The sequence below is a fragment of the Tasmannia lanceolata genome, unplaced genomic scaffold (genome assembly GCF_043159265.1).
Source record: "Tasmannia lanceolata isolate RefF3 unplaced genomic scaffold, GAP_Taslan_0.1 ptg000015l, whole genome shotgun sequence".
Lineage (NCBI taxonomy): Eukaryota > Viridiplantae > Streptophyta > Magnoliopsida > Canellales > Winteraceae > Tasmannia > Tasmannia lanceolata.
The window spans coordinates 12,562,262-12,574,822 of record NW_027518692.1 but is presented as its reverse complement, the minus strand read 5'-3'; the positions used below and the strand labels follow the sequence as shown (position 1 = coordinate 12,574,822).

General features: G+C 37.8%; 1 non-coding gene across 1 annotated transcript; it reads left to right on the top strand.

The window, feature by feature from the left end:
• The first annotated feature begins 4,714 nt into the window (after positions 1–4,714).
• Positions 4,715–4,821, top strand: LOC143847594 (small nucleolar RNA R71). Its single transcript, XR_013235124.1, has one exon. It is a non-coding gene; the product is annotated as a small nucleolar RNA R71 (small nucleolar RNA).
• Positions 4,822–12,561: the final 7,740 nt, after the last annotated feature.

The window sequence follows — 12,561 nt, the reverse complement described above, 5'->3', positions numbered from 1 at the left end:
TTCCTCCTTCAAGCTTTAATGTCACCTTGAGTTTTAATGGTGGATGATGATGCCTTGGATTGAGAGTTGAAAAGAAAAAAGAAAAAGAAAGAACAAGAAAACCTAAGGGAGAGAGCTTGAGAGTAGTGGAGAGAAAAAGAGAAAATAGAGTGAGGAAAGCATGGGAGAGCAAGAGAACTTTTTTAACAAGAGGGCATAGGGAGAATATGTAAGAGAGAAGGGTGATAGAGAGGAGAGTTCTTTTTTATTCTTTACACCAATATATGGAGGGAATCTCTTTCTATTTACAAGCCCCAAGGAAGTTCACAAAAATAACTTGGCATCTTTGAAATTTTAGCAACTTCCACCTTGTGTGTATAATTTCAGCAACTTTGTACCTTGTCTTGGTAATTTGGGCCATTTTTGTTGACTTTTTTCCTCTTCTCTTACGTAGAAATGGGTGGGAATTTAGCAACTTTCTCTCATTCTTCATGGTGGGCCCAACCTCACCCATTGTCGTATGATGATCTAAACCGTACAAATGATGGGCGATAATATAGAGTGGTTGCACCCCTAATTCATCTTCGTAGAACGATCCACACTGCCCATTTAAAAGTCCCCAAATTGGTTTTCATAGGACAATCCAACCGTCCAATTTGTTGGCTGCAAGGTAAATAGGATTGTGCCTTTTGAATAATTCCAAAGAACAATCTAGACCATCCAAATATTAGTGATAAAAACTACTTTTAGGGGCCACTTGTTCGCTAATCCAAACCATCTAGACTATGAGCTTTGACGGACTTCTCCCAAACCATTTCTATTGGATGATCTAAACTATTCATTTAATGGGCCGTGATGGTAATCAAGTGCACCCTCTAAATCATTTCCATAGCTGATCCGAGCCATCCAATTTAATGGTCCACCATGTAACTTGATTGCTTCCCTTAAATAACTCCAATAAGGTAATCTGAACCGTTAAATTCAACCCAGTTAGAGCATCTTGAACTCGGCCACCAAAGTATCTTGAAATTTTAGATTTTCTTGAAAATTGATTGTTTTCCTTAGGAATTTCATCTCCTTAGCTCTATTTTCCGTGAAAATCCATAAATAACCCTGCAACACCAGAAACACACAAAATACATTAGTAGCACCGCTTTAATTATCAAATATGCATGCTTTTTACACCTACAATTCACACATAAATGTGCTCATCAGATTCCCCCATACTTAAGTTTTGCTTGTCCTCAAGCAAACAAAAAGAAAAACTAAAACAAACACAAAAACTAAATAAAAATAAAATCCTAACTCACTTTCGTAGGAATCACGATTGCACTTAGCGCGTGCAACAAGCCTTTAAACCCCCAGGTTACCCTAGTGGACGAGTTGTGTCTCGTGAGTGTTTGCAGTGAATATACACACAAAATTCTAAAAGTAAACTTTTCTTTTTAAATCTCACTATAGAATAAAGCCAAAAATTTCTAATCCTTTTTATTTGTTTGATAAATTACTCAAAATAGAAGAACAAGAATACATATATACTTAAACTTTGCATCCTATCCCAAGTCGGAAAAATTAGAAAAATATTTTAATCAAGGAATCCTCTTTTGAATTTGTCCTACTTTGCTCCCTTAAACTTGTCTCTGATGTAATCGTACCATAAAAGAAATTTGATTCGGAAACTTCGTAGAAAACTTACAAATTTATATGGTCCACCATACTTTCAACTTTTCCCATAGTTTCTAAGAATAGAACTCATTTTTTTTTTTTGTAATCCTCTACTGCTTTTGGCGTGAATGACATGCAGGGCATGCACCAGACACCCAGGCTACTAAGCAGTGTCCGACTAATCTTTGATTTGCATATGTCATAGACATTGATGCATATGAGTCCAAACTTTACCTTTGATTACGTGCAATGCTTTGATTTATTAAGCTTTCTAATTGACCCATGTATGTAGTTTTCAGTCAGTTGCTCTCAAGCCAGTTGGCTTTGAGGAACTAGGCATAAAAACCCTTCAGACTTAATAGCTCAAGTCAAAAAGGCTACAAATCAAAACTATAATCAAGAAGCAAACTTTCTAAAAATCATTCTTTCTTTCTTTTGTTTCAACCTTTCTTTCCTTTTTATCCATACCATATAAAAAGCAAGTTTCTATTTCTATTTCTTATTCAAATCCTTTTAAAAGAAAGATTCCAAAAGAAAGCAAAACTAAGAAAGGAAAGTATTCTTTCTAATTTTTTAAATTCCAAAATTAAAATATCCACAAACTTTCTTTCTTAAAATAGGAAAACAACTTTCTTTTTAAGAATACCAAGTTCTTTCTAATTTGAAAAATTACCAAAAACAAAAGGAAAAGAAAATTTCTAACTTTAACTATAGAAAAGATTAGAAAAGAAAGTTTCTAAAAGCTACCCCCCCATACTTGAATCATGCAGTGTCCTCAATGCATGCAAAAATAGAAACAAGGACAATAAAGAGAAGAGAGGGGTGTACCTTGTTCTTTTAAGAGAGATTTGAATAAAGAGGCTCATGAAGATCCATGACCTCTTCTAAATTAGATCTTGGTAACTCAACAAAGGACTTCAATCTGAGTAAATGAAACTTGTCCTTCCAAGTAGAGTCCTTATTTTCTTTTAAAAAATTAATTAACTCTTCTTCTTGGGTCGAGTTTAAGTCCATTTTGATTGTCACAGGAGATGTGCAAGTCTTACCCAAATATGCTTTTCTTAAATTTGAATGCAAAGGCGGCAAATTTAACTGTGGGGCCTTTTTGGGTGGAGGCTTGGGAATGGGCGGAAATAGGGATGCTCCAAATTCTATTTGTTGGATGCTAAGGTCATCAGAAAAGGAGTCCCCTATATCTCTTGCATTCTCCAAGCCTTCTTCATCCAGAGCTTCTTCAAATCCTGCATTCAAAATATTTTCACAATTAGTCTCAGGAGAGGAGTGCAACATATTAATTTCTTCTTGTAAATTAGGTTGCTTACCTAATCTAAAAACATTAAAGTCCATGGAAGCATTCCCAAAAGTTAATTTCATTAAACCATTTCTACAATCAATTAAGGCGTTGCTCGTAGCAAGGAAAGGCCTACCAAGAATTATAGGAATTTGATCCTTGATATTAGCAACGGGCTCAGTTTCTAGCACAATGAAATCTACAGGAAATAAGAACTCTCCTACTTTAACTAAGACATCCTCAACCATCCCTTTCGGTTTCTTCATTGATCTATCCGCCAACTGAAGAGTGACGGTGGTGGGTTTGAGTTCTCCTAATCCTAATTGTTTAAAAACAGAAAGAGGTAATAAATTCACACTGGCCCCTAAATCTAAAAGAGCATGATTAATATGAGTATTTCCAATAGTGCATGCAATGGTAGGACATCCCGGGTCCTTGTACTTAGCCATCATCTGTTGAGACAAGATGGAACTAATGTTTGCAGCCAAGAATGCCTTCTTGGGTACATTAGACTTGCGCTTTTGTGTGCACAAGTCTTTTAAAACTTTGGCATAAGTCGGGACTTCGGAAATCGCATCTAACAATGGAATATTAATTTGCACTTGTTTAAACATATTTAAAATTTTCTCCTTAGCAGCCACATTTTTATTATTAGCAAGTCTCCTTGGAAAAGGAGCTTTAGGCACATACTCTTTTTCAGGTGGAGAAACTGCCTGCTCTGTACTTACCGGTTCGGGCTCTTCTTCTAAACCAATGGAGGATGACTCTTTACTTACCTTAATTGGAGATTCTTGAGCATCTTTAGAAGGTTCGGATCTGCCCTCCTCCCTTTGATATTCTCTGCCACTCCTTAAAGCAAATACAGCGTTACAGTGATCGGAGGGCTCCTGCTGCGGCAAGTTTGGTTGCATGGCATTCAACTGATTTACCTGTGGTTGTTGATTCCCATTTATGGCCACATTCCTTGGATTAGGAACTGGTTGACTTGGCATCTTCCCCTTTTCCCTTTCATGCAAGGCCATGGCAAGTTGGGAGATTTGTTTCTCCATATTGTGTTGGCTTGTCATGAAAGTGCTAGTGAGAAGTTCTATGCTCTTTTCTAAGGAAGTTATGCGTGCCGACTCCTCTTGTTTTGGAAAACCCGGTGGTTGCTGATTTGAAACATTATTTAAAATTGGGTTTTGAAAAGGTGGAGGTGTGGTTAGGGGTGGTCGAACATTCATAGAAGGGAAGGTGGGCCTAGGTTGGCCAAATTGGCCTTGACCTTGGAAATTTGATGGCCCTCCTTGATAATTCCCTTGATTCCAAGAAAAGTTGGGATGATTCCTCCATCCCGGATTATATGTGCTACTATATGGATTATTTAAAAACATGGCACTTGCATTTTCATTAGAATTACCAAATTTAGCAAGAGTTGGGCACTCTTCCATGACATGGTCCGTGGCTTGACACCAATTGCACATAGGAACACTATGTGCAATTTGATGGACCTGTGAAGGTCCTTTGACAACTATTGCTTCTAGCCTTTTGATTAGGCTATCAAGATGGGCCTCCTTAGCCACGGCACCCTCTATTAGAAATCCCTTACCTGTGTTGGCTCTCTCACCTTCTTGAGTGGATTCCCACTCTCTTGTTTTTTCCGCCAAATCAAGTAAGAAGTTCCATGCCGCGGCCTCATCTGTGAAAGATGTAAAACCGTTAGGACACATGGACTCAAGAAGTTGCTTTGTTTGGTAATCTATGCCCTCATAAATAATTTGGCATAAATGCCACACATCAATTCCATGGTGAGGACACTCTTGGAGTAGGTCCTTGAACCTCTCCATAAACTTAGAAAATGACTCTAATGGCTTTTGTTTGAATTGTAAAATATCATTCCTAAGCTTATTAGTTTTATGTAATGGAAAAAACTTTTTTAGGAAAGCGACGGCGAACTCCTCCCAAGTGGTGATGGAGTTCGTTGGTAAGCCATAGAGCCACTTTTTAGCTCCCTCCTTGAGTGAAAACGTAATAAACCGCAACTTTACCGCATCATCGGTAAGTTGTTGCATCTTAATTAAAGCACATACATCTTCAAACTCACGCAAAAATAAATAAGCATCCTCCGAAGGGAGGCCATGAAAATGAGGAAGCAAAGAAATAAATTGCGATTTTAGCTCAAAATTATTGCCCTGCGCAACTGGCAATCTAATGCAAGAAGGTTGCGCGGTTCGGGCCGGATAGAAGCGATCGCGTAAACTTTTTGGCGGCTCTTGTTCTTCCGCCATGGCTACTTGATTTGGATTTGGTTCGATGTCTTCCTCCGTCTCTAACTGGTTTGCTCTTTCTAGTCGATTGGCCGAGTTCCGCACCCAACCTTCACTCATAAACACAGGAAAACCAAGTAAGAGAGATGGATAGCCAAGAAACCAAAAAATATAACTAAAATAAAAATAACTACTAATCTAACACTTCGAATAATTAAGATTCTAATGCAACTCTCTTCCCCGGCAGCGGCGCCAAAAACTTGATTGAGAAATTAAATAACCGCAAGTGCACGGATCGTGTAAATACGGGTCGAACTCAAGGAAGAGAAATCTAGTTGTCAATCCTATTCTTTTACCGATTAGAATACTAGCTATGATATAATGTTGCCTGGAATGGACTCAGGATTTCCGTGGACTTAGACCTCGGAGCCAACACTATATATAAGCGTGTATTCTATTCAATCTAAGAATCGGATTCAACTACGATCTTGATTTGAAAATCTTAATTTAGGCAAAGTGTACCAAAATTCTAATGATCTTGATTAACTACTTATCTAATCTGATTAGAAAACTAAAATTCTAAAGGCCTAAATTAATTGAAAAATTGCGAAAGTATTTTGGAATAGTGTAAAAACCTTAATTCAATATAAAAGATTACTTAGGGTTAGAATCCACCATGGGTTCGGATTAAATTGATTAATTAAAACAACTCTTGAATTAGGTTGAAAATTCGATTAACTAGTCAATAAGGAATAAGATCAAAGGGATGTCATTCCTTATAAGTAATTAATCAAATCCACTCTCCAATTTACATTGATTATATAGAACTTTATATTTGTTAATCAACAATCATTCATACGAAAGGGGAAAGCCAATGGCATGAATGATTGGGATTTTCCAAACACAAACTCCTACACAATTTTTTCAATTGAGTAGATTGATTTAATTATAAATATTTCTCCTTCCCCATGGTTTCAACTAAACCCTAAGTAAATAGGATTTAGTTACTCATGAAGAAGGGAAGAAAAACAAAAATATACGAGATAGATGGGAGAAGAATTGCCATATAGAACTTGAAAGAAAATTAAACAAAAACTAATTACTTCTTCATAACTTGAATTGAAACAAAATTACATCAAATTGAACTTAAAATAAATAACAAAAATTAAATAGAACTTAGTCTTTTTCTCCTCCAACTTTGGTTGCATCTTCCTCCTTCAAGCTTTAATGTCACCTTGAGTTTTAATGGTGGATGATGATGCCTTGGATTGAGAGTTGAAAAGAAAAAAGAAAAAGAAAGAACAAGAAAACCTAAGGGAGAGAGCTTGAGAGTAGTGGAGAGAAAAAGAGAAAATAGAGTGAGGAAAGCATGGGAGAGCAAGAGAACTTTTTTAACAAGAGGGCATAGGGAGAATATGTAAGAGAGAAGGGTGATAGAGAGGAGAGTTCTTTTTTATTCTTTACACCAATATATGGAGGGAATCTCTTTCTATTTACAAGCCCCAAGGAAGTTCACAAAAATAACTTGGCATCTTTGAAATTTTAGCAACTTCCACCTTGTGTGTATAATTTCAGCAACTTTGTACCTTGTCTTGGTAATTTGGGCCATTTTTGTTGACTTTTTTCCTCTTCTCTTACGTAGAAATGGGTGGGAATTTAGCAACTTTCTCTCATTCTTCATGGTGGGCCCAACCTCACCCATTGTCGTATGATGATCTAAACCGTACAAATGATGGGCGATAATATAGAGTGGTTGCACCCCTAATTCATCTTCGTAGAACGATCCACACTGCCCATTTAAAAGTCCCCAAATTGGTTTTCATAGGACAATCCAACCGTCCAATTTGTTGGCTGCAAGGTAAATAGGATTGTGCCTTTTGAATAATTCCAAAGAACAATCTAGACCATCCAAATATTAGTGATAAAAACTACTTTTAGGGGCCACTTGTTCGCTAATCCAAACCATCTAGACTATGAGCTTTGACGGACTTCTCCCAAACCATTTCTATTGGATGATCTAAACTATTCATTTAATGGGCCGTGATGGTAATCAAGTGCACCCTCTAAATCATTTCCATAGCTGATCCGAGCCATCCAATTTAATGGTCCACCATGTAACTTGATTGCTTCCCTTAAATAACTCCAATAAGGTAATCTGAACCGTTAAATTCAACCCAGTTAGAGCATCTTGAACTCGGCCACCAAAGTATCTTGAAATTTTAGATTTTCTTGAAAATTGATTGTTTTCCTTAGGAATTTCATCTCCTTAGCTCTATTTTCCGTGAAAATCCATAAATAACCCTGCAACACCAGAAACACACAAAATACATTAGTAGCACCGCTTTAATTATCAAATATGCATGCTTTTTACACCTACAATTCACACATAAATGTGCTCATCAATGCCCTTATGAGGCTGATGAAATACCTTAAAGGTACTCAAGGTTATGCTCTATGTTATAGTGGCAATCCTCCTATCCTGAAATGATATTCTGATGCATCATGGGGCTTAGAATTAGGAGACAGTAAATCTACCAGTGGTTATCTGTTTACATTGGGTGGAGTCGTTGTTGCATGGAAGTCAAAGAGACAGACTTGTTTTGCTCTGTCATCTATGAAATCGAAACTTTATGCTCTAGCTTCTGTAGGAGATGAAGTAGAGTGGATAAGGGATCTGATCTGAACATTCCATTGACCCATTTAAAGATTAATTCTTTAAGTATGTTCTGTGATAATCAAGCTACAATTACGATTGTAAAGAACTCACTCTTTAATGGTAAGAGGAGACATGTCAGGCTGAAACATGCCACGTTGAATTATCTTATAGAACAAGGAATTATCACTTTGGTTGATGTGTGATCGAATGATAATAAGGCCGATGCTCTTACGAAGGGACTGAATAAAGATCGAATATTTAAAACTGTGGGGGAGATGGGGTTAAAGATTGTGTAGACATGTCTTAACCTACATCTATGTTATTTTGAATTTTTTGAATCTCCCTTTCTTGGCCAAGATAAGCCCTTGATATGTTTCAATGATGTTTACAGTTGTCTTTATGTCATTCCACATTTGATGACAAATCTTTCTTAGGAAAGTTGTTTCATTCCAAACTTGATGATACAACTTAACTCAATTTGGATATATTGGCTGTAACATTCCAAATGGAAACATGGAATGGTTCTTTGTAAAAGAAACTATTTAGATCTTATTCTTGTTTTGAAACTTAACGTTGATGCTGATTGATATTGATATTTGTTTTCAGCCATTATGAAATTGTACTAAGTTCTTCTGGTAGAACTAGATACTTTTAGTAATTTACACAAATGATTGGATTCATTTGTAATGAAATTCATAATTGGTAATTTACCGGAATTGGCAAAAATGGAGGAGTTGCCTCAATTTGGATCTTGATGAGGATGACTTACTTGATGAGTGAATCCTTATAGAGCAGTGGGGACTATTATTTTCTTTTCAGTTGAATAAATAGTTCACTTACATGTGAAACTGCTTTTATTTGAGTTTAGATTATTTCTAAAACTCTTGGTTATTCTTAGAAGTATTCTTATTTTCAGTTGGATTACAAATCTTCTTTGATATGGTGATATGGATGATTCAATATTTTGTTTGGACATCACATTATCTATCTATTTGATTGTGCTATATGTAGAACATAGGAGGAGATTGTTGAGTATATATTATAACCCTGATATGTTCTAATATAAGCTCAATAAGATAATGGACCGGTGTAGTGGGCCTACATAGGCTAGAGTCCATTACCAGTCAATAACCCTAGTGTATCTCTATATATAGGGGCTGGAGACAAAAAACTTGGTATTCCAAACTAGATACCTAGGGTGTAATGCTTCAAGCAATCCTTGCTTGATTTAATAGTTATTTCAGTAACAATTAAACCCGGGAGATGATATTTTCACCCCCTCTGCAGAACGCATTTGCCCCCCTTATAATATGAACAGTGGGCAACTTTAACGCTTTTTGACGTCACGTGGGGGGGGGGGGCGAATGCGTGCTGCAGGAGTGAAAATATCATCGCCCACCATTTTACATCCTGTTTTGATGAAGTGGGCCCAACGATTTCCACCATGCCGATCTATAGGGTTCGGCTCACCATTTCACACTTCATGTTTTGATGAAGTGGGCCCAGGGAAAGTTAGTGTATATCTAAACCACCCCAACTAAATGTTTATAGAAGATTTGACGTAGGGGGGTCAAATAAATCATATAATGACACAGGGGTCTAGCTATAGCAAAAATGACATAAGGGGGTCAAAATGTGGGTTTCAAAGTTGCTATGGACGAAAATACCCTTCCAATGAAGACACGTTTTTGCTTTATACTTTTTAAAAATATTTGTTTTATTTTCAGTTTTTCAGGTGACATGACTGCTACTTTTTCCCTCCTCTTCCATTTTTGTCTTTTTTTTACCACTTATCTTCTTCCCCATTAAACCCACTGTAGCACTATTCCTTGCCTACAAACGTCCGGCGAGCACGTCCTCCGTTAAACCCATTTGAAGTTTTGAAAACCCTCTTCGTCTCTTTTCATTTTGTCGTTTTTTTTTAAAACCCTCTTCGTAAAACCCACTGTTTCCCTCCTCTTTTTGTCTTTCCTTTACCACTTATCTTCTTCCCCATTAAACCCATTTTAGAGCTTTGAGCACTGTTTCTTGCCGCTGCACGTCCGGCCACTGGCGAAAAAGATGTTGAACGTCAGACATTGAATGTCTTCCTCGTGCAAAAGAAGATAGTAGGGGATTAAGATTAGGTTGTTTTCCAATGTTATTTGAGGTTTATTTATAGTATTTTGCACATTTCAGCTTATGTTTTTTTTTTTTGTTTTCTTGCTTATATCAATGGAAATATGTTGTTTTTGTTATTTACGGTTTGTTTTCTTTATTGTATGTGGGTGGAAGAAGAAGAAGAGAGTAATGAAAAGTGTGTTATTTTTTGTTTGTGTAGTGTATGACCCAAAAGTGTAGTGTATTTAGGTTCTTGATGACCCCCATCCCCCTCCCCTCCCCTCCCAAATAATGGCTTAGAGAAGCCCCAAAACCCCATATATATACCTGGTAACCCTATATAGGTACCTGAAAATCCCAAATAATCAACTTGAGGTCTATGGTGTGTAGTTCATTGGCACCCTATGGGGACCTATCTTCTACACCATTTAGGGTCCCATATTCTCTTCTTTAATACTATAAGGAGTTTCCCTCTAATGCCCCACACTATCACCCTTTGGTACTAGTAACCACATATAAGTATCTGAAAACCCCTGATTTAGAATGTGATGCCCATCTTGTGGAGTTGATAGGCTCTCTATGGGACTTCTCCTACCCCATGTGAAACCTTATTTAATAACATGTAGATCCAACCTCTAATGCCCTTGAGGAGCTCCCTTTAGGTACTATTAATCCCATATAGGTAGCTGAAAACCCCTGATTTGCAACATCAACACCATGGTGTGTAGTTGATTGCCACCCTATGAGGACCTATCTTCTACACTAATTAGGATCCCATATTCTCTTCTTTAATACCATAAGGAGTTTCCCACTAATGCCCCACACAATCACCCTTTGGTACTAGTAACCCCATATAAGTATCAGAAAACCCCTGATTTAGAATGTGATGCCCATCTTGTGGAGTTGATGGGCCCTCTATGGGACTTTTTCTACCCCATGTGAAACCTTATTTAATAACATGTAGACTCAACCTCTAATGCCCTTGAGGAGCCCCCTTTAGGTACTATTAAACCCATATAGGTAGCTGAAAACCCCTGATTTGCAACATCAACACCATGGTGTGTAGTTGATTGCCACCCTATGGGGACCTATCTTCTGCACCATTTAAGGTCCCATATTCCCTTCTTTAATACCATAAGGAGTTTCCCACTAATGCCCCACACAATCACCCTTTCGTACTAGTAACCCCATATAAGTATCTGAAAACCCCTAATTTAGAATGTGATGCCCATCTTGTGGAGTTGATGAGGGGCCCTCTATGGGACTTCTTCTACCCCATGAAAAACCTTATTTAATAACATGTAGACCCAACCTCTAATGCCCTTGAGGAGCCCCCTTTAGGTACTATTAAACCCATATAGGTAGCTGAAAACCCCTGATTTGCAACATCAACACCATGGTGTGTAGTTGATTGCCACCCTATGGGGACATATCTTCTACACCAATTAGGGTCCCATATTCTCTTCTTTAATACCATAAGGAGTTTCTCACTAATGCCCCACACAATCACCCTTTCGTACTAGTAACCCCATATAAGTATCTGAAAACCCCTAATTTAGAATGTGATGCCCATCTTGTGGAGTTGATGGGGGGCCCTCTATGGACTTCTTCTACCCCATGAAAAACCTTATTTAATAACATGTAGACCCAACCTCTAATGCCCTTGAGGAGCCCCCTTTAGGTACTATTAAACCCATATAGGTAGCTGAAAACCCCTGATTTGCAACATCAACACCATGGTGTGTAGTTGATTGCCACCCTATGGGGACATATCTTCTACACCAATTAGGGTCCCATATTCTCTTCTTTAATACCATAAGGAGTTTCTCACTAATGCCCCACACAATCACCCTTTCGTACTAGTAACCCCATATAAGTATCTGAAAACCCCTGATTTAGAATGTGATGACCATCTTATGGAGTTGATGGGCCCTCTATGGGACTTCTTCTACCCCATGTGAAACCTTATTTAATAACATGTAGACCCAACCTCTAATGCCCTTGAGGAGCCCCCTTTAGGTACTATTAAACCCATATAGGTAGCTGAAAACCCCTGATTTGCAACATCAACACCATGGTGTGTAGTTGATTGCCACCTGTAGACACCCCATTTTGACCGGACCCAAGTTCGGGTTGATTGTGCAAAACCCCGTCCAATGAGTGAGTGGATGCCCCAAAATCTAAAAAAAAAGAAAAAAAGAAGTATTCATCGATATACCTCATGGGGCTGTATGAGAGAAGAAAATGGGAGTCCTTGTTATTCACCCTGTTTTTACCCGGACCACCCTCTTGTGCATAAAGAGCTAACAGGATACACCTATAAAGAGTTGTCCAAGGGAGAAATAGAGGGCGGGTATGTTTGTTAAGGGATTCACTTTACCCAAGCCACCCTATCTTTTTGTAGAATAATAAATAAAAAAAAGTGGTCATGAAATATACATAGAGTGGGGTGTCCAGTAGGTAGAAGAAGGGGCTGAATATATCATTTCTCATTTGGGCTTTTTCTCAGACGAATTGGTTTTCTTTACAAATAAAAGAAAATGTATTGAATGGAGGTAAAAAGAGCAGGAGAGCGCATTGTCGGGTTAGAGGTGTGCTCACACTAATAGCAGTCCTTAAATTGT